Raw genomic sequence first — 19,017 nt, 5'->3', positions numbered from 1 at the left:
AGGTATATCATGAAGCTCCATCCCAGGTATTCCTCCTTGGTACAGTCAGCAGATAGAGAGAGTTTTCATACCATAGTAGACATGGCCAGGAGAATGGAGGCTAGTGCTATCATCGAGGGAAATGTCAAACAGACAGCAGCACAGCCTTCTGGTTCTAAGACCCCAGGTGGGGGAAGGATAGACCCTTCATCCTTGAGTTCAGCTAGTAAGAAGTGGAGCAGTACCACTAAGAAACCAAAGAAGAATAAGTTCTGGAGCAAGATCAAATCAGGTCTGGGAATAGGAGGTGGCTCAAGCTCTGGTGCTGATAATGCAGTGTGTGCAAGGTGTGGTAAGCTACACAGGGGGGTATGCCGGTTTGGGACGACAGCCTGCTACAGGTGTGGGCAAGAGGGACACATGTCATGGGAATGTCCGAGAGCAGTTCCTACGGCACAGCCCCAGCAGACAACTTCGGGTAGCGTAGCACAACCAGCAGCTTCAGCCGCAACACAGGCTAGTGGCAGAGGCCGAGGGAGAGGGTCAGCCTCTTCTTCATCAGTTTACAGAGGGGAAGGTCCGTCAGCTCCAGCACGGATCTTCACAATGACGCAGCAGGAGGCAAACACATCCAACACCGTGGTGTCAGGTAATATCATCATTGGTTGTTCAGATGTTTATGCCTTAATGGACCCGGGTGCATCCCATTCTTTTGTTTCTCCGAAAGCAGTCGAGAGGTTGGGTTTGATGGTCTCTGGGTTAGAGTGTCCCCTATGGGTCAGCGGACCCAAATGTGACCCGTCAGTGGCAGAGTCAGTCTGCCAGTACAGTCCAGTTTTCATAGAGGGAAGATGCCTATCCGCCGACCTAGTGGTTCTAGACTTGACAGATTTTGACGTCATTCTAGGGATGGATTGGCTATCTACCCATGGTGCTACCTTGGATTGCAGAGACAAGGTAGTTAAGTTCAGATGTCAGGATGGGTCAGAGGTTGTCTTTAGAGGAGACAGGGGGAGTACACCTAGAGGTTTGATATCAGCCCTACAGGCTCGTAGACTGCTCAGGAGGGGTTGTCAGGGTTATCTAGCTCATGTGAGAGAGCTAGACAGAGATGTCAGAGAGCCCGCCTCGGTGCCTGTGGTTAGAGAGTTCTTAGATGTTTTCCCAGACGAGCTGCCAGGTTTACCGCCTCCTAGGGAGATAGAGTTCGAAATAGAATTGATGCCAGGAACCAGACCGATCTCTATCCCTCCCTACAGGATGGCGCCAGCAGAGCTGAAAGAGCTTAAAGAACAGTTGCAAGAGCTGGTAGATAAGGGTTTCATCCGACCGAGTGCCTCACCTTGGGGTGCTCCAGTGTTGTTCGTGAAAAAGAAGGATGGATCCCTCAGACTTTGTATCGACTATAGACAGTTGAACAAGGTTACTACCAAGAACAAGTACCCATTGCCAAGGATCGACGATCTATTCGACCAGCTAGCAGGAGCGGGTTGTTTCTCCAAGATAGATCTGAGATCAGGGTACCATCAGCTGAGAATAAGGGAAGAAGACACACCAAAGACAGCTTTCAGGACCAGATATGGGCATTATGAGTTCCTTGTGATGCCGTTCGGGTTAACTAATGCCCCTGCAGCATTCATGGACCTCATGAACAGAGTGTTTAGCCAGTACCTGGATCACTTCGTTATTGTCTTCATAGACGATATCTTAGTGTATTCCAGGAATGCAGAGGAGCATGCCCATCATCTGAGGATAGTTCTGCAGACCTTGAGGGAACATGGCTTGTATGCCAAGTTCTCCAAGTGTGAGTTCTGGTTGAGGAGCATCTCATTCTTGGGGCATGTAGTGTCAGAGAATGGAATAGAGGTAGACCCCAAGAAGATAGAAGCTGTGACTAACTGGCCTAGACCCACCACAGTGACTGAGATCAGAAGTTTCTTGGGTTTGGCTGGTTATTACAGGAGGTTCGTTCAGGACTTCTCGAAGATTGCAGCTCCTCTAACCAGATTGACCAGGAAGAATCAGAAAGTCCTGTGGAACCACCACAACTTGGAAGAATGCACTTGGGAGACACGGGAGTCTATGCTCCAGCAGTACCCTCATCTCTTTTAAGGTTAGATCCCTATGTGTTTATGTACCTTGTATGTGTGTTATGTTCTTTGCCATGCTATGTATGCTAGTGAGGAACATTCGGGGACGAATGTTCTTAAGGGGGGGAGAATGTAATACCCGGCTAGACTCCGGTATCGGAATTCCTACTGTCCGGTGGAATTTCGGATGTCGGGAACTTCTAGAAGGGTAAGGACATGTTTTATAAAATGTTTTCATGAATTTTAATGTTTTAAAGTATGAAACTAAATGAGTTTTGCATGAAAATAGCATTGGAGGAAAACCCAGGTTCGGCCGCCGAAAGTCAAGTTCGGCCGCCGAACATGCATGCGTTTTGGAGGCACGTTAGGCCCCCGAAAGCATGAGTTAGGGAAGTCCAGGTTCGGCCGCCGAAAGTCAAGTTCGGCCGCCGAACATTTGCATGGATGCGGAGGCACATTCGGCCCCCGAACGTGGCCTGGCCAGCCACTATAAAAGGGACCCTTAGCCGAAATGGACGAGGTTTTCTTCCATTTCCGGCCACAGCAAGCTTCCGACCTTCCTTTTTCAAATCTTGTGTTCTTCCTCCAAATCTCTTCCATTTTTCTTGAGTTTTAAACTCACATTGCAAGTTTTGAGCATTTAAACCAAGTTTTGGAGCTTTGGGAACTCGGGAGCTCATTTTCGTGGATCTCCAAGTTTAGGTCGTCTCCCTCTCGATCTTCAAGAGGTAAGAGCCGATCTTAAGCTCCTTATATGTTTTAAGTAAGTTTTAAGTTGTTTTATGGGTAGAGATGCATGTTTAGGCTTGTTGATGAGTTTATGGTTTTGATGTTTTGATGAACAATGTATGTTGTTTGTGAGTGTTGTAGTTGGGGTATTTGATAGTTTGAGACCCCTAGGTGTGATGTATGGTGTTTATGCATGTTTTAGAACGAGTTATGCATGATTGATGAGTTTGAAGGCAAAAATGCTTAAGGGAGCCAAGTTTCTGCCCTTTGGCAGAAACCAGGTTCGGCAGCCGAAGGGAGTTTCGGCCGCCGAACATGGCTTGAGAGGCAGCTTTAGGCTGCCGAAGCTTGCCCCCGAAAGTTGGAGTTTCGGCTCTGTCCGAGACTTTCGGCCGCCGAAGGTGCCGCCGAACATGCATGAGTTTCGCCTCTGTCTGGGAGTTTCGGCCGCCGAAGGTGCCGCCGAACCTGCCTGACTTTCGGCTCTGGAGGGACTTCCGGCCGCCGAAGGTGCCGCCGAAAGTGCCCTGTCCAGCCTTTTCTTGCATGCTTCCTAGGTGTGTTTTGAGGTGTTTTTAGGAGGTCTTTGGGGGTATGTTTAGAGTTATGTTCTTGTTGTTTGGTGCCTCATTTGAGTCCACCTGTGTAGGTTCGGACCCGAGGAACCGAGACCCCCGGTTGTGAGATAGTCGTTCAGAGTTCGTTGTTAAAGTTTCAGTTACCAGGTGAGTGGAACAACCCCTTAAGTTTTAAAGTAAAGTAAATGAATAAATGAATGAATCATAAAGCATTGCCCATGCATCATTATGCCATGCAATATTTCAGGATGTTTGCATTAGAATTCACGAATATGCTGCATTGCATAAATTGATGTTGATGTGGATGGTTGTTGGGTGATCCATAGTCCTCTGATGTTATGCTATGATGATATGTTATGGAAGACCAGCGAGGCCCATTCTACGCCCCTAGCACTATGTAAGAGAAAGACCAGCGAGGCCCATTCTACGCCCCTGGCATAATGGAATGTTATGTTATGTTATGTACGTAAGAGAAAGACCAGTGAGGCCCATTCTACGCCCCTGGCATTTGGAGATGTTGAGGACTAATGGTGACAATACCATCCTTTTATGTGATTAGCTGTGATGTGTTGCATTTCATGAAAGCATGAATAAGAAAAAGAAAGAAAAAGCTAAATGATAATAATAATAATAACAATAATAAAATGAATAATAATATACCTAAAAATGGAGGAACTAAAACAAATGTTTTTAGTTTCTGCTCATTGGGCTTTATAGCTCACCCCCTCTCCCCTAACCCCAGTCTTGCAGGTGCAGAGTAGATAGAGAAGTCAGCAGAGTAAGAGAAGTTTATGTAATAGCTTAGCTGTGGACATGGTTTGTTGTTAATGTAAAAGTATGAGATGTAATGTAATGTAAGTTGATGATGTGCTTGACTAGAGTCTGTTGAATTCCCTGTACACATGGTCTTGTATGAGATATAATGTTTTTATGATGCCTATGTAATCCAAGCCTATGTTATGTTATGTTACCCCATTGGAGTATTTGATGAGGACTCCAATGAGGGGTTTATGTTTTGGTTGTGCATGCACAGGCTAGGCTTGGCAAAGAAATGTTTGAATGAAAGAAAAGTTTTTAATTTTTCTGTATGTTGTTGACCATGTATGGGATTAAACAGGTTCACAGGATGTATGTTTGGCTTGCTACGGGTTCTGGCGGCCTTAAGCCGACCTGAATCCTAGCGCCGGTAGCGGTCCGGTTTCCGGGTCGTTACATAGCAAATATTCCTTTATCTTTACATTTGGTTGGGAGATCTCTTTTTATCACAGCAGTAACAACCTCACCTAGACTTACTTTTTCTCTCTCAGCAAGCTTCCTTCTGTTGATACACAGTTCTTTCAGAAATTTTGCGTACCTGGGGATCTGTTTTACAACATCTAGCAGAGGTATGTTGATTTCCACTTTCCTGAAGGTCTCAAGGATCTCCTTTTCTTCTTTTTCTTTTTGTGTCCTTTCAAATCTTTTTGGAAAAGGAGGTGGAATTTTGAAACTTACCTGTTGATCAGCCTTATGTGTTGGAGAGGTTTCAGCTTTCCCATTCGGTTTGGTTAGAGAATGCGTTGGAGGCTCTTCTGAAACTACTTGCTCTTGCGCTTTTGGCTTTCCTTCCTCAGTTTGGCATCTTAGAGCTCTTTCCCACTTCTTAATGTGATAGCACTCACATTCTGTTTAGGATTAGTTTCAGTTTGGGAAGGTAGCTTACCTTGGGATTCAAGCTTGCTCATAGATGTGGCCATCTATCACATCTGTTGTTGGAGAGTTTGCACAGAGTTTGCCAATGTCTCTATCATCTTTTCCAGGTGCTGGTTGGAACTTGAAGGTGCTGGTTAGGCTTGATTTGTTTGATAGTTCTGGTAGTTGTTAGCCCTTCCATAGCTGAAATTGGGGTGGTCTCTCCAACCTGGATTGTAGGTTTTAGAATATGGATCATGTCTAGTCTGGCTATTGAATCCTCCAAGTGCGTTCACTTGCTGGCTATCCTCTTGAAGTGTAGGACATTGATCAGTTGGGTGTCCTACATATGCACAAATCCCACATGGCCGAAGTTGTAACGACCCGGAACTGATACCCCTCTGTAACGGCCCGAACCCGCTACCGGCGCTAGGATCCAGATCGGCTTAAGGCCGCCGGGACCCGTAGCAAGCCAAACATACCTCCTATCACCTGGTTAAATCCCATACATGATCAAAACTTTAACATAAAAACTGTAACATAAGATGTATAGACCGAGCTTGACCTGTATGCGACATAACTGGAAACATAAAAGAACCCCCCTACTAGAGCCCTCATCAAAACTCTAGCTGGGTCAACATAACATACATCAAGCTGGGATCACATCCAAAGAACTAGAACCTAACCTGTGCATGCATCAAACCACAAACATAAGACCTCTACTAGGGTCCTCATCAAACTCTAAAGTGGTAAACAATACATGCCACCAGTTTGGTTCAACCTCAACTCAACACTAAACATAACATACATCATGTATTAAACAGGGACTAACCAAGTCTTAGGGCCAAGCACAGTACTAATCCATAACACAACTCTACTATAATCATCATGATGCATGAACATGCTTTAGGCATTTGATTTCGTAAAATAAAAGATTTAGATTAGTTCTACTCACCTCTGGCAGACGCTACACTGACTCTGCAACTGCTAACACTTATGGCCTCCTCAGTCCCTCGGGTCCGATCCTACACAGGTGGACTCGAATGAGGTGCCAAACACACTCTAAACAACTCAAAAACAACTACCCAAAAACCCCCTAAAACATCACCAAAACATGCATAGGAAACACCCATGAAAGGGCTGGACAGAGCACTTTCGGCGGCACCTTCGGCGGCCGAATGTCCCTTCCAGAGCCGAAAGCCAACTTTCGGAGGCAGGGTTCGGCAGCCAAAACAAGCCACCACAGGCAGGTTCGGCGGCCGAAACTACCTTCGGTGGCCGAACCTGAGTTCTTCCCAAAAAGGCAGAGCTCAGCCTTCACATGCACAACAGCCTCCAAACCTTCCTAACACCCCAACCTCCTAAAACATGCATAAACCCTTAAGCATGCACAAAGGAGCTTAAACAAGCTTAAACTCCAACAAAGAACATCATAAAGCATACTTAAATAGCTTATGACCCACATGAGCCAAAACCAACAAAACCACTCAAAACTTCACTTGCTCTTTCCCAATCATGCATACACTCTCCCACATGCATAAACTAGCTTAAACCTTCAACATAACATCACATAAACAGACATCAACAGGCATAAGCATACATTGGGCATAAAACCCACAAAAACCTAAACATGCATATCTACCCATACTCAACCATTAAAACTCCATTAAACTTACTTAAAACTTCATTAAAACACAAAGGAAGCAAAGATCTACACTTACCTCTTGAAGATCGAGGGGTGGTGCGATCCTTAACTCGGAGGTGTGGAGGATCCAAGCTTCAACAATCTCCAAGCTCCCAAAACTCCTACTTAAGCTTCAAATCTTCAAAACAAGGGTAGAAATCATGAAAAACTGGAGGGATGGGTAGAGAAAACATGAAAATGACCAAAGGAAGGCAAAGACTCACCTGAGCTCGAGAATGGAGAGAAAACTCGCCCATTTCCGATCTGAGGGCTCTTTATAGGTGGCCTGGTCAAAGACCTTCGGCAGCCTAACGTGCCCCCTAAACTCATGCATGTTCAGCGACCGAACTTGAGGTTCGGCGGCCGAACCTTGGCTCGCTCAAACAAAGCTTTCGGAGGCCAAAAGCGCTCCCAAAACCTTTCCATGTTCGGCGGCCGAACTTCACTTTCAGCGGCTGAACCTGGCAAATGCCTCATTGGTCTTTTCTTTTAAAAACTCAATTCTTTTCCATTTAAAACCATGAAATCAGTAAAAAAATTTTAGAAAACACATTTTACCCCTCTAGAAGCCTCTGGCATCTTCATAATTCCCGGTTCCAACGAAGATTCCGCCGGAAGGTAGGGATTCCGATGCCGGGATCTAGCCGAGTATTACATTCTTCCCCCTTTTAAGAACATTCGTCCCCGAATGTTCCACAAACAAACAGGCAATCTCAAACATAACATCAATCATACATAAACAAGCAAGCAAAACTAAAAATCTCTCTCCTAAAAGAGAGACACAGGTACTGCTGGAGTATAAACTCCCGGGTCTCCCAAACACTCACTACTATCCAGTGGTGATTTCCAAAAGCCTTTCACCATCGGGATTTCCTGGTTCCTCAGCTTCTTGACTTATGTGTCCATGATCCGCACTAGCTACTCAACATAGGTGAGACCTCCTGCGATCTCCACCTCTGGTTCATTAAGAACCCTACTAGGACCTGACACGAACTTCCATAACATAGGAACATGGAAATCCAAATGGATTTTCTCCATAAGGAATCACCCTTCCCAAAGAGACACCTTAGCAATACCCAACCTTCACCTGAAACACAACACGCTTCCACTGCGCTACTTTGATCCTTATTCTTTTCTCTTCATCTTCACTAACTGGCTTCTTCTCACCGCTAACCCGAAACTAACTCTAACTCTCACAGGTAGTACCCGGATTTCGGATCTATCTTGGAAAATAAACAGCTCCTACTAGCTGTCTCAATAGATCATCCATCCTGCATGGGAATACCTGCCCTTGGTAGTGACCTTGTTTAACCGCTTACAGTCATTACAAAGTCTCAAGAATTCATCCTTCTTTTCCCACCACCACACTGGAACAATCCAGGGTGAGGTACTAGGTCGGATAAAACCCATTGTCTACCAAGTCTCGCCCCTACTCTGACTATTACCTCTCTCTACGACTAGCACTGAGGCTGGTTCCCTGACCTGACTGCTAAACTCTCAACAAGAGCTCGAACCCTCTGACAACCCCTCCTACGCACCCTATGAGTCTGAAAGGCTGATAACAAACTTCTAGGCATCCCTATTATGTTCCCTCAGAAGAAAACCTCTGACCCATCCTGTCCTTTGAACTTGACTACCTTGTCTCTACAGACCAAGATAGAACCACGAGCAGAAAAACCCAATCCAACCCTAAACTGACGTCCAGACAGTCAAGTCTAGGACCTCAAAGTCGGGTGGAAGGCATCTACCCTCAGCTGACACAGATCTGAATCGGCAGACTGACTCTGCCACAGATGGATCACACTCGGGTCCACTGACCCAAAGAGAACACTCTAGCCCAGAAGCTATCAACTCAACCTCTCGACGGCTCCTAGCGCAACTAAAGAAAGAGAAACTCCAGGGTTCACAAAACATACACATCAGAACATTCAAAAGTGAGCGTACCTGACACCACCATGTTCGATGTGTCTGCCTCCTGCTGAGCTTGGGTGAAGATCCGAGCTGGAGCTAACGGACCTTCTCCACGGGAACTTGCTGAAGAAGAGGCTGACCCTCTCCCTCTGCCTTGACCACTGTCCTGAACCATGGCTGGAGCTGCTGGCTAAGCCGCTCTACCTAGAGTTGCCCGCTGAGACTGTGCCAACCAGGGCGCAATGGGACACTCCCATACCATGTGCCCTTCCTGACAGCATCTGAAACACGCTGTAGTCCCAATCAGACAGACTCCCTTGTGCGGCCTTCCGCACCTCATGCATTTTGAACTGCCTGAGCCAGAGCTTGAGCCACCAAAACCCAGACTAGCCTTCAAATTCTTCCAAAACTTCTTCTTCTTCCCCCTCAGGGTTCTGCCCCACTTCTTGCTTTTCGTGGAGGCTGTACTCAGAGTGGAGGGATCCATCCCTCCTGAACCTGAGATTCTGGAATCTTGAGTCTGAGCATCCTCCTGAGAATCTCCCATACCTTCTTCTGGTACTCTAATTCCCAAACTGCCATCCCATCTTTGAACATCCATCTCCACTTCTCTCGCACTAGCTGACATCCTTCTTGGAGCCATTCCTTCTCTGCTTACATCGAAAGACCTTCCAAGGTCCCTCGATGTTCCCCATCTGCTGACTCCCCACGACTGCGCTCTAGGCAGAGCAGGGGGAAAGGTGTCCATACCTTCCCTCTCAGATGGAACTCCAGTCGATTCCACATATCGACGAAAGCCTCGCATTCTGGCTCCTCTGAAGAACAACACAGCTGGGGTGGCTGAGCTTGGCCTATGACAAAATTTTTCATAACAGAGGTCAGTTCAGAAATCTGAGAGGAAAGAGTAGATGTACTTACCTCATTGGCTCCTCTCTGCAGTTGCTTTTCTTCTCCATATTGCCTAGATGAGGCTGCAAGTGTTGAGATCAACTCTCTCATCTCCCTAGGTGTTTTATCTGCAATGGAACCTCCACATGCTACATCAGTGAATCTCCTTTCGGATGGTAGCAAACCTCCATAGAAGAATTATATGAGTGACTTGTCTGAAATATCATGTTGAGGACAACCTGTACACAATCTTTTAAACCTTTTCCAATAGTCATATAAATCCTCATATTATTTTTGCCTAATGCTACTGATCTCTCTTCTCATGCTAATGGCTTTAGAAGTTGGGAAGTATTTGTTCAGAAAGGCTATTACCATATCATCCCATGAAGTGATAGATCCAGGTGGTAAGTAAAACAACCAATCCTTAGCATAATCATCAAGTGAAAAAGGAAAAGCTCTCAATTTAACATGTTCTTCAGTTATGCCTTGCGGCCTCATGGATGAACAGACAATATTAAATTCTTTTAAGTGCTTGTGTGGATTTTCATTCTCTAAACCTCTAAATTTAAGGAGTAGATGAATCAAACATGTTTTGAGTTCAAAAGGAACTGTCAGAGGTGGATAAGTGATGCAAAGAGGTGCTTGATCACCTATAGGGGCTGCCAACTCTCTCATTGTTCTTTCTCTTTGCATTGGTGGCCTGATTGCTGGATTTTCTTGTTCAAAACGATAATGGACAGCAGGTTGTGCATTGTTTTCAGCCATCTCTGTGGCTGGTTGGTGCGATTCAGAGGCTTCAGAAGTGGGCTCTGCGATGGGTGGCTCTTCAGTGGGCAATTTGGCTTCAGTTGTCTCCCAAAGCCGAGTTGCTTGCTTCCCTAATCTCCTGATTGTGTGCTCAATTTCTGGATCGTAAGGCAGAGTCTCCTTGTGTCTAGATCTGATCATGAAAGAAAAATAAATCAATTAAATCAATTCCCCGGCAACAACGCCAATTTTTTACTGTCGGTGGTCGAAGCCGGTCAAAAATAATCTTTTCAGTTATCAACAATATTACTACTGCAGATAGTGGTGAAAGGATTGAATCCACAGGGAATTGAAAACTTACCTATCTTCCTTATTAAGACTAAGAAAATAAACTGAAAGCGAATAAACTGACAATAAAAGTAAAAGGGGGGTCTTGAGATTGATTCAATTAAACTAATAAAGAAAGTAATAAAGTAAGCGAATAATAAACGTAAAGAAAGCTCTAGTTGAAGAATTGGATCCACTTCAGTTGTTGGGATTGATCATTGACACTTAGGTTCCTTTGTTTGATTCAATAAATTAGTTATGGAGATGGAAAACGCTTCTCACCACCATGTCTCTCCTTAGACATGAATCAATTAGGGAACATCCTCTAATTAATCACTAATCAACAAGTTGCCAAGGAACGTCCTTGGGCCTTTAGCATTAAAACAATTGTCAATCGCATTAAGAGATAGAGAGACCTAATTCTAGCTACCCAAACATATGGTGATATTGCTAGATTATGCAATCTCCTTAGTTTTTACACCAAGTGTTCTTATGTTTGAATAATCCAAGCAATTACGGACTTAAACTACTCAAACCAACAAATTATTACTTTGCAATCAAGAATCATCGTAGATCTAAACAACAAAGCAATAATGGAATCAAGTATGAAATTGCATAAATATTGAATAACCAAAAGATGAACAATGTATGATCAAGTCTCCCAATCCATAAAACAATCAAAATTTCACCTAATCTTCAACTAGAATAAAGGTTTCAGACACTCATGGCTGAAATAAAACCAAAAGAAAGAAGAAAAGAAGAAGAGAGAAGGAACCGAAGCCTTTGGAGAAGTGGCCTTGTGCACCGGCCGAATGGAGAGAAGATGGGGGGAGTGTCTAGAGTGGTCCGGCACCTTTGAAGAGAGGCTTATATAGCCTTTGAGTGTTGCCCAAGTTGCTGCCCAAGCCTTGCCCTAGTCTCTCTCATTGCCGCCCATATCCTTGCATTGATGAGGTGGAGCCTCTCTTTTGAATTTTGAATTTTGAATGTGCAAGACTTGAGGTGGCATGTGTGTCTTCTTTGGCTTCCTTGACAAGCTGAATTTGAATTTTAAATTTGAATGTGCATTTTCTAGAGATTTGGCTTCTTCAATAAGGAAAAGAGGTTCTTGAAGATTTGAATTTCAAACTGCTCTGCACTTTCCTTGTTTGCCACTTTCCTTATTTAGCATTTTTCTTAATAAGCTGAATCTTGGATTTTGAATGCTCTTGGAGATTTGAAATTTAAATTTTAAATTACTTTCCTTATTTGTCTCCTCTTCAGTTGCAACTTGGCATGCTTGCTCTCCTTTGTTCCATTTTAGGAAGTTTTAGGGGCATTTTCTCCAAATCGCCTCTTTACACCATTTTCTGCAGAATAAGATCAAAATCACAAAATTAGGCAGAAAAGTGTAAATTAACATCAATAACATCATGATAAAATGGTCGAAATTTGGACTGATCACTAACCCTACTGATGAATTGCCTAGTTCTTTTTCTAAGTTGTTGCAGATTATCAATTATTCAATACAATTGCTTACGCGATTCTTCTTTGAGAGCTTAAGAGAGATCTTGGTTCTTGACATTGCATCACGAATAAGGTTTGATACTAACTTGTATGATTTTTATTCTTACTGTTCTTAAAATCAATCAGTTATAAGTGTTCTTAATTGCATGTTAATTAAGGGTGCTTTAGATTGGGGAATTATTTTTTGAACTAAGTTCTTTTTACTAGGGTATGTTTCATTTCAGTCTCTAATAGGCTGGAGTTCCGTATCAATTGGTATCAGAGCTAGGCTTAGTAATAATTTCTTAACTATCCTTTGTGTCTTTTTATTCAATTTTGTTCATTATTGGCCAAATATATCACTTTGGTTATTTGGTGTATTTTCTTCAATTTTTCGTGATCTTTCTGTTTAGGATACCTATAGAGTCGAATTCATTGTTTAGTTGTTGTTCAAATCGAATTTTACCCTAAATTCTTATTTAGGCAGAATTACTAGCTTTAGTGATTTGGTTTGTGCTTTTTGCCCTAATTCGTATGTTCTTATTCTAATACTCTTAAAATAGTATTTCCAGTGTTTTACTTCTGTTCATATAAAAAAAATACCAAAAAGAAGGGAAAAAAAAAAGAAAAAGAATTTCTGCAACTTTGGGTCAATTGTTGAAACTTCATTCTGATATTGATACCTACTGATATAAATCATATTTCATACACCTTGAACATATTTCTGGGCTTGGGATTCGAAATACATGTTTGGAGTAGGTTTAGGGCCAATTTGGATAGTATTTTCACAAAACAATTATACTTAATACTTGCTGTTTTAAGTGTCTATTTTGTTTGCTTGCTTTGAATTATTTTTGTTGAGTCAATATTAACATCAGTTAACTTAGGATCACATGCTTAGCGAAAATTTCGTGTTAAGTACATCCGTCTTGTCAATTTTGATTCTTAGTTTGTCAATTTGATGTCTTTCTGTCTGTTAGTTCCTTACACTTAGTTTGACAAATTGCACATTGTTGAACATCTAATTACACTTAGTACACGAAATTTCACTTTTGTGTGCTAAATCAATCCGTTTATTCATTTTGGTCAGTTTGCATCTAATGTTGTTTCCTTTCTTTTCTTGTTAGGTCTTTCTTTGCTTTTCTTGTTATTTGAATCATACAAGCTTGGCTTATTGAGTTTTTATTCTGAAGTGTACTTTTGAGATACCAAGTGAGTGCTTGAAAGTTAAACACGTGAGTTGAGAGAATTGTGAATTTTTCTATAATATCTTATTATAATACTGGTGATACTTCTGACCCTACGTTTGATTTTAAAGTTATGTATAAAACTTTCATTGATAGCTTTCAAAAGCTAAATTTGAGAATGGATAACCTTGAGGACAACCTTAAATCTTCAAAGGGTAAGTCCAATCAGGGGGATGATGATACACACGATCCATCCTATGAAGAGGAAAATGAGGCACAATCAGCCCCTTTCCGAGCCAAAAGATTCAATGATCGTGTACCCTATGTAGATAATAATATGAACTTCATAAAGATGAAGATTCCAAACTTCAATATTAAGGCTGATGTTGATGCCTATTTAGAGTGGGAGCGTAAAGTGGAGATGGTTTTTAACTGTTAAAACTATTCCGATGATAAAAAGGTAAAACTTGTTGCCCTTGAGTTTTCAGATCATGCACTAATATGGTAGGATGAGCTTGTAAAATCTAGGAAAAGGAATGGAGAGTTACTCATTGCTAGTTGGGAAGAGATGAAGCGAATCATGAGGAATAAATATGTGCTTACTTATTACCATAGAGATCTCCATCATCAGTTGCAAAGAATAACTCAAGGATCGAAATATATTGATGAGTATCATAAGGAGATGGTGTTGCTCCTGATCAAAGCAAACATAGTGGAGGAGGAAGACCAGACTATGGCTCGTTTCTTTGGTGGTCTAAACAACGAAATTGTTGATGTGATTGATTTGCAACCATATGTTGATTTGGAAGATTTTGATTAACCATTTTGGACTAAGTGGAAAGTGAGTTCAAAAATTATTTAGATCAGTTTGAGTCGGACTGTTTCAACGTTATGTTCATTATCTATAGAAAAAAGCTCAAAGCCAATACAAAGATTAGAAGTAAGAACAAGGCTTCTAGAATCCAAGTGTACAAAAAGATAGTAAGGCACAATGCTAAAACCTAAAACTTGATCCATATAATTGATCCGGTAGCTAAGGAAAATCCAAGAACCGCTCGCAACCAGCAACGACCTACCAAAAGTACGGGGAAAATAAAAATACCAACTGAAGTACGAGAAAAAGCAACCAACTATCAAAAGTAAATCAAAGCAGAGGTGAGGTGAACATCCTCCAAACCACATAATCAAAGTTGGAAGAAATAGGATACCAGACTTTGAAAAAACACCAACATAAGGCAAAGGGAAGTTTTAAAAAATTAAAAAATTATTGTCAGGAGTAGAGGAACTATGTTCATAGATGACCCATTTGCTCCTTTCGAGGCTCCACTCCATAAACCACCACTATTGCGCCGCCGATGAATCTGGGCGAAAGAGATATGTCAATCTGAGAAACCTCATCTGCATGCAAGGAAACACAAAGGAAGAAAACCCAAAAACAATAACACCAAAAGCATATCAAAACAATTCAAGATATCTACGGATATATCAATAAAATGTTAGATCTACAACAACCCTCTCTGGTTTAGTACCAATCTACTCACAAAACCAAAAAACATATATTTATACCCAATCTGAAAAGGGGAAAGAGAAACCCACAATTCGAACCAGAGAGGGACACTCTCCCTGCCTAGTGGGGTAGGAGAGCTACACAGAGTAGCAAAGAAGAGGGAAAAATCAGGTGACAAACAACTAGAAATGAGAGGAAACTTCTCTCTATAAAAAAAAAAAATCTAGAGAGAGATAAAACTACTTTAGCAGGAGATGGAAACCTAAGCTTTGACAAAGATGATCATGGAATTTGTTACCGTTGCTGCAAATTTCCAGCTGCTTCATTTGGGAAGCCTTTGCATAGCCTTTTTAAAGAAAAATATATGTAATTTATGTTCAGTTGATACCCTATAATTATCATTTAATTTATAATATAATTGCATGCATTTTAACACAAATTATATTAAGAATTTTACTGTTTAAATATATGCTCAGATTACAGAAACAAAATACTCCTTTGAATAAGAGTTTTTGAAGTCTAAAAGCTTGATGTGGTTGACGATGACAAAGACGACCCTGTCATGCTTGATCATTGGGATACAAACAACAACAAGAAAAATATTGCAAACATAAAACGGCTCAAGTGAAAAATGATAAGTGGATGCTCATGTTAAAATCAACTTGCACCACTCCATTAAATTAAACATTCTTTATTCAATTGAATGAAAAATTATATACATAACTAATTAAATTATTAACACATTACTTGCTATAAATAAAAAAATTACAAAAAAAAAAATTAGAAATTGAAAATTTTCAAGATAAGAAATAAAACATTTCCTGTTGTGATGGCTAAACAACTAAAGAATTAATTTGTTCAAAATCTAGAGACGGTGTAGTGCTTGATAGCTTTCGACACTGATATGGAGGAATGTGGGATTCCCTCCTCTCAGAAAATTTCTTTCTTTTCTTGGCATCTGGATGTTCTTTTTTCTTCAAATCTTCAAGGCATTGAACGTCTTCCATGCATGCAAATGATCTTGATTTCCCTGAGTAGTACCTTGACAACCCTCTCCTGCATATATATTTTATTAATTATATATGAATCGACTATGAAATTAAAAACCCAAGAAATTAAGGAAAAAATGAAAGGATTTGTATAAATTGTTTACTTGTTTGGAAGAATGTTTGGGAGGGAATCCATGTTGAAGGTCATCGTTGCAGTCGGATTCTCCATTAGAGAGAGAGAGAGCTTTGAGGAGGAAGGTGATTAGGAATATTTATAATATGAGATAAAGAAAAGGATAAGGGCTCACACGTCCTGTGTAAAGAAATGAAGTATCGATAAAGGTGGGTTGGCTAAGGGCCTCTAAAATAAAAGTTTCCTTCATATCCTTATCCTTTATAATCTCCCTTGTTATCCAAGCAATGAAAAATTCTCACACACATTTACCCTGTATATATATATATGGAAAATTTTTATGAATCGAGCGATAAAGATATTTTCTATTTAAATGAATCGAGTGATAAAATATTTTCTATTTAAATGAGATGAAGGTTGATTTTCATGAATAAAATAAATATTTGTTAGGCCGATAAAGTACGAACATAATTTAGTTTCAATTCAATAAATTTGGGGATACTTATGATTATAAAAGAAAATTAATTCATTTTTTACAAAAAATATAGACTAAAAGTTTATGTACTAGAGCTTTACAAACCTTTAAATTCATGTACTATATTCATAATTTACCCTATTTTCCAACTTTGTTCATTCAATGCAAAGCTAGTTCATATTAATCATATGCCTTTGCAAATGGTCTCTAGCCTCTAAGCATGCCAACTCAGTCTCTTTAATATACTAGATAAGACGTCTGGCTGAATAACATACTTTCTTTATTTGTTGTGATTTATTTTGAATTTTTTTTTATAAAATTAAATAAGATTTCTAATTTTTTAAAATGAAATTTTTTTACATTAAAATGAATTGAATTCTTTATTTCACATGACAAATATTGTTATAAAAGAAATCAATTTAAATTAAATTCTTATAAAAAATTTTATTCCAAACAAAATAATTATAAAATAAACCTAATTAATAGGTTATTCTAACTAGTTATTCTAACTAGTTATTAAATATAGGCCTAAATTGATGAAGTTAATCGTGAAGCACTTGTTTAGATAGGCAGAAAAAAAGACATTCTATTTGGATAAAGGAGAGAAAATAATGAAAAAGAAAAATAAATTTATTTTTTATTGATTTTTTTTACATAAATTGGAGAAAAAAAAATAAAAAGTCATAATTTTATAATTACATATATGTCTTTCAATATTATTACCATTTTCTTTTTATTAATTTCTTTCTTTTTTTTTTGTATTTTTTGCTTATCCAAACACAAAAAAAATGTGAAAAGAATAATATTTTTCTCTTTTTATTTTCAATTTATTTTTAAAATTATTCAAAAATAGTTGTAATTTCTCTCTATATATATATAACTTTTAGTAATTATTGTTTAAAATCAATATAATAATATGTCAATTCAATGATAATTAATTAAATTAATATTTATAATAATATCCTTAATTAAATTATAATGACTACAAATTATATCTTATATATTTTTATTCTATGATTCAATTATCTCATAATCGTTTAGACACATATGGTTTGTGTGGTTTTGTTTTTAATACAATGAGATAAAATTACAAATAAATAGCTTCGACAAGGCGTAAATAGATTTTTTTTTTAAAAAAAATTTTGAATTATAATATTTTAAATGTTAGCATTCTAAAAGAATTTGAATTTCGCACCACATTCATGTACATAATCAATATTAAGCCAAAATGCATAATTTATTTCTCATTATTTTTTTTATAAAACGTCAGTTTATCTCTTTAATTTTAATTTTTTTCTATTTACTCTTTAATTTTAATTTTTTTCTATTTACTCTGTGAACTTTCAAATAGTAAAATAATTTAATTTTTATAACTCATATGCTATCATATTATAGGAATTAAATTATTTAATAATTAAAAGTTGAAGGAGTGGTATTTCATAGAGATTAAATTATTCAAAATTTAAAAATTAAATATGTTGGAAAAAATCATCTGTCATAATTGTAAATAAATCAGTTATCAAATCTTATCATTTTTAGCATAGCATGATTTTAGGACATAATTGAGAGTATAATCAAAAACTTAATTGTTCATATTATGTATTATATAAACTCTGTAATCTATTACACAAAGCGTAAGAAAATGAAAACAGTTTTCTTCCTGTAATTTCTTCCTATAATTTTAAAATGGTATCAGAGCCTGGTTTCGGTCTAAAAATATAGCCATCCTGCGATCATCCTTTACCAGATATCTTTCCTGACCTTTCCTCACCAAACCAGCTTACCAGATACCTTTCTCGAATTTTTCCTCACCAAAACAACAATGGCCGATCTCCCCAGCCCGGCTGACCAATCCCAGGCAATCATTGATCCAATAGCAGACCTGTCACAAAAACTCTTCCAGTTAATTCAGAATAGCCAAAATGGAAATCAAAAATCAGCAAACCAATTTACTCTTGATTCAGCGCAGCCACCGTCTGACATAAAATTGAATGACTCCAATTATGTTGTTTGGGCAAAGATGATGGAGATGTTTATCACAGGGCGAGGGAAATCAAACCATCTGACTAGGATCCCTCCCCCTCCGGCAGAAACAGACCCCGCAATTTACTTGTGGCAAACTAATGATAGCATTGTCCGAGGATGGCTAATCCAGACGGTAGAGCAGAAGCTCCGTCCAAATTTATTGCAACACAAGACAAGCAAAGGGCTCTAGGATGCCCTCAAGATCAGATTCAATGCAGGTAGCAACAAGCTTATCACTTACGAGTTACAGTCTAAAGCATACAAATTAACACAACAAGAAAGCACTCTAGAGGATTTATACAACGATCTTCAGGCCATCTGGGCCGAGATCGATGAAAGACAACCGACCAAAATCGAAGGAGACAATAATATCACTATCCGGAACCAGGAAATCCAGGAGGAACGCCTTTATCTGTTTTTGGCCGGAGTACAGTCGGACCTTGATCCAGTCCATCGAGAAATTCTCAACGAGGAGCCATTGCCGACCTTGGACAATGCCTGCTCTCGACTCCGAGGTGAGAAGTTGCGCCGTGCCATCCACCTTCCTCTTCCATCACCAGCGACAGTAGGTTCCAACCTCGTGGGTGCCGGTCTATTGGATAACAACTGGTC

The 19,017-nt window shown here is 39.8% G+C and overlaps 1 long non-coding RNA gene across 1 annotated transcript; it reads right to left on the bottom strand.

The window, feature by feature from the left end:
• Nucleotides 1-15,552: 15,552 nt before the first annotated feature.
• LOC110627035 lies at nt 15,553-16,178 on the bottom strand. Its single transcript, XR_002489821.2, has 2 exons — nt 15,937-16,178; nt 15,553-15,839 (listed from the first exon to the last, which is right to left on the bottom strand). It is a non-coding gene; the product is annotated as an uncharacterized LOC110627035 (long non-coding RNA).
• Between the last annotated feature and the right edge of the window lie 2,839 nt (nt 16,179-19,017).

The sequence above is a fragment of the Manihot esculenta genome, chromosome 11 (genome assembly GCF_001659605.2).
Source record: "Manihot esculenta cultivar AM560-2 chromosome 11, M.esculenta_v8, whole genome shotgun sequence".
NCBI classification, from domain to species: Eukaryota; Viridiplantae; Streptophyta; class Magnoliopsida; order Malpighiales; family Euphorbiaceae; genus Manihot; species Manihot esculenta.
The sequence above is the reverse complement of the archived record's forward strand: the minus strand, read 5'-3'. Positions and strand labels throughout refer to the sequence as shown.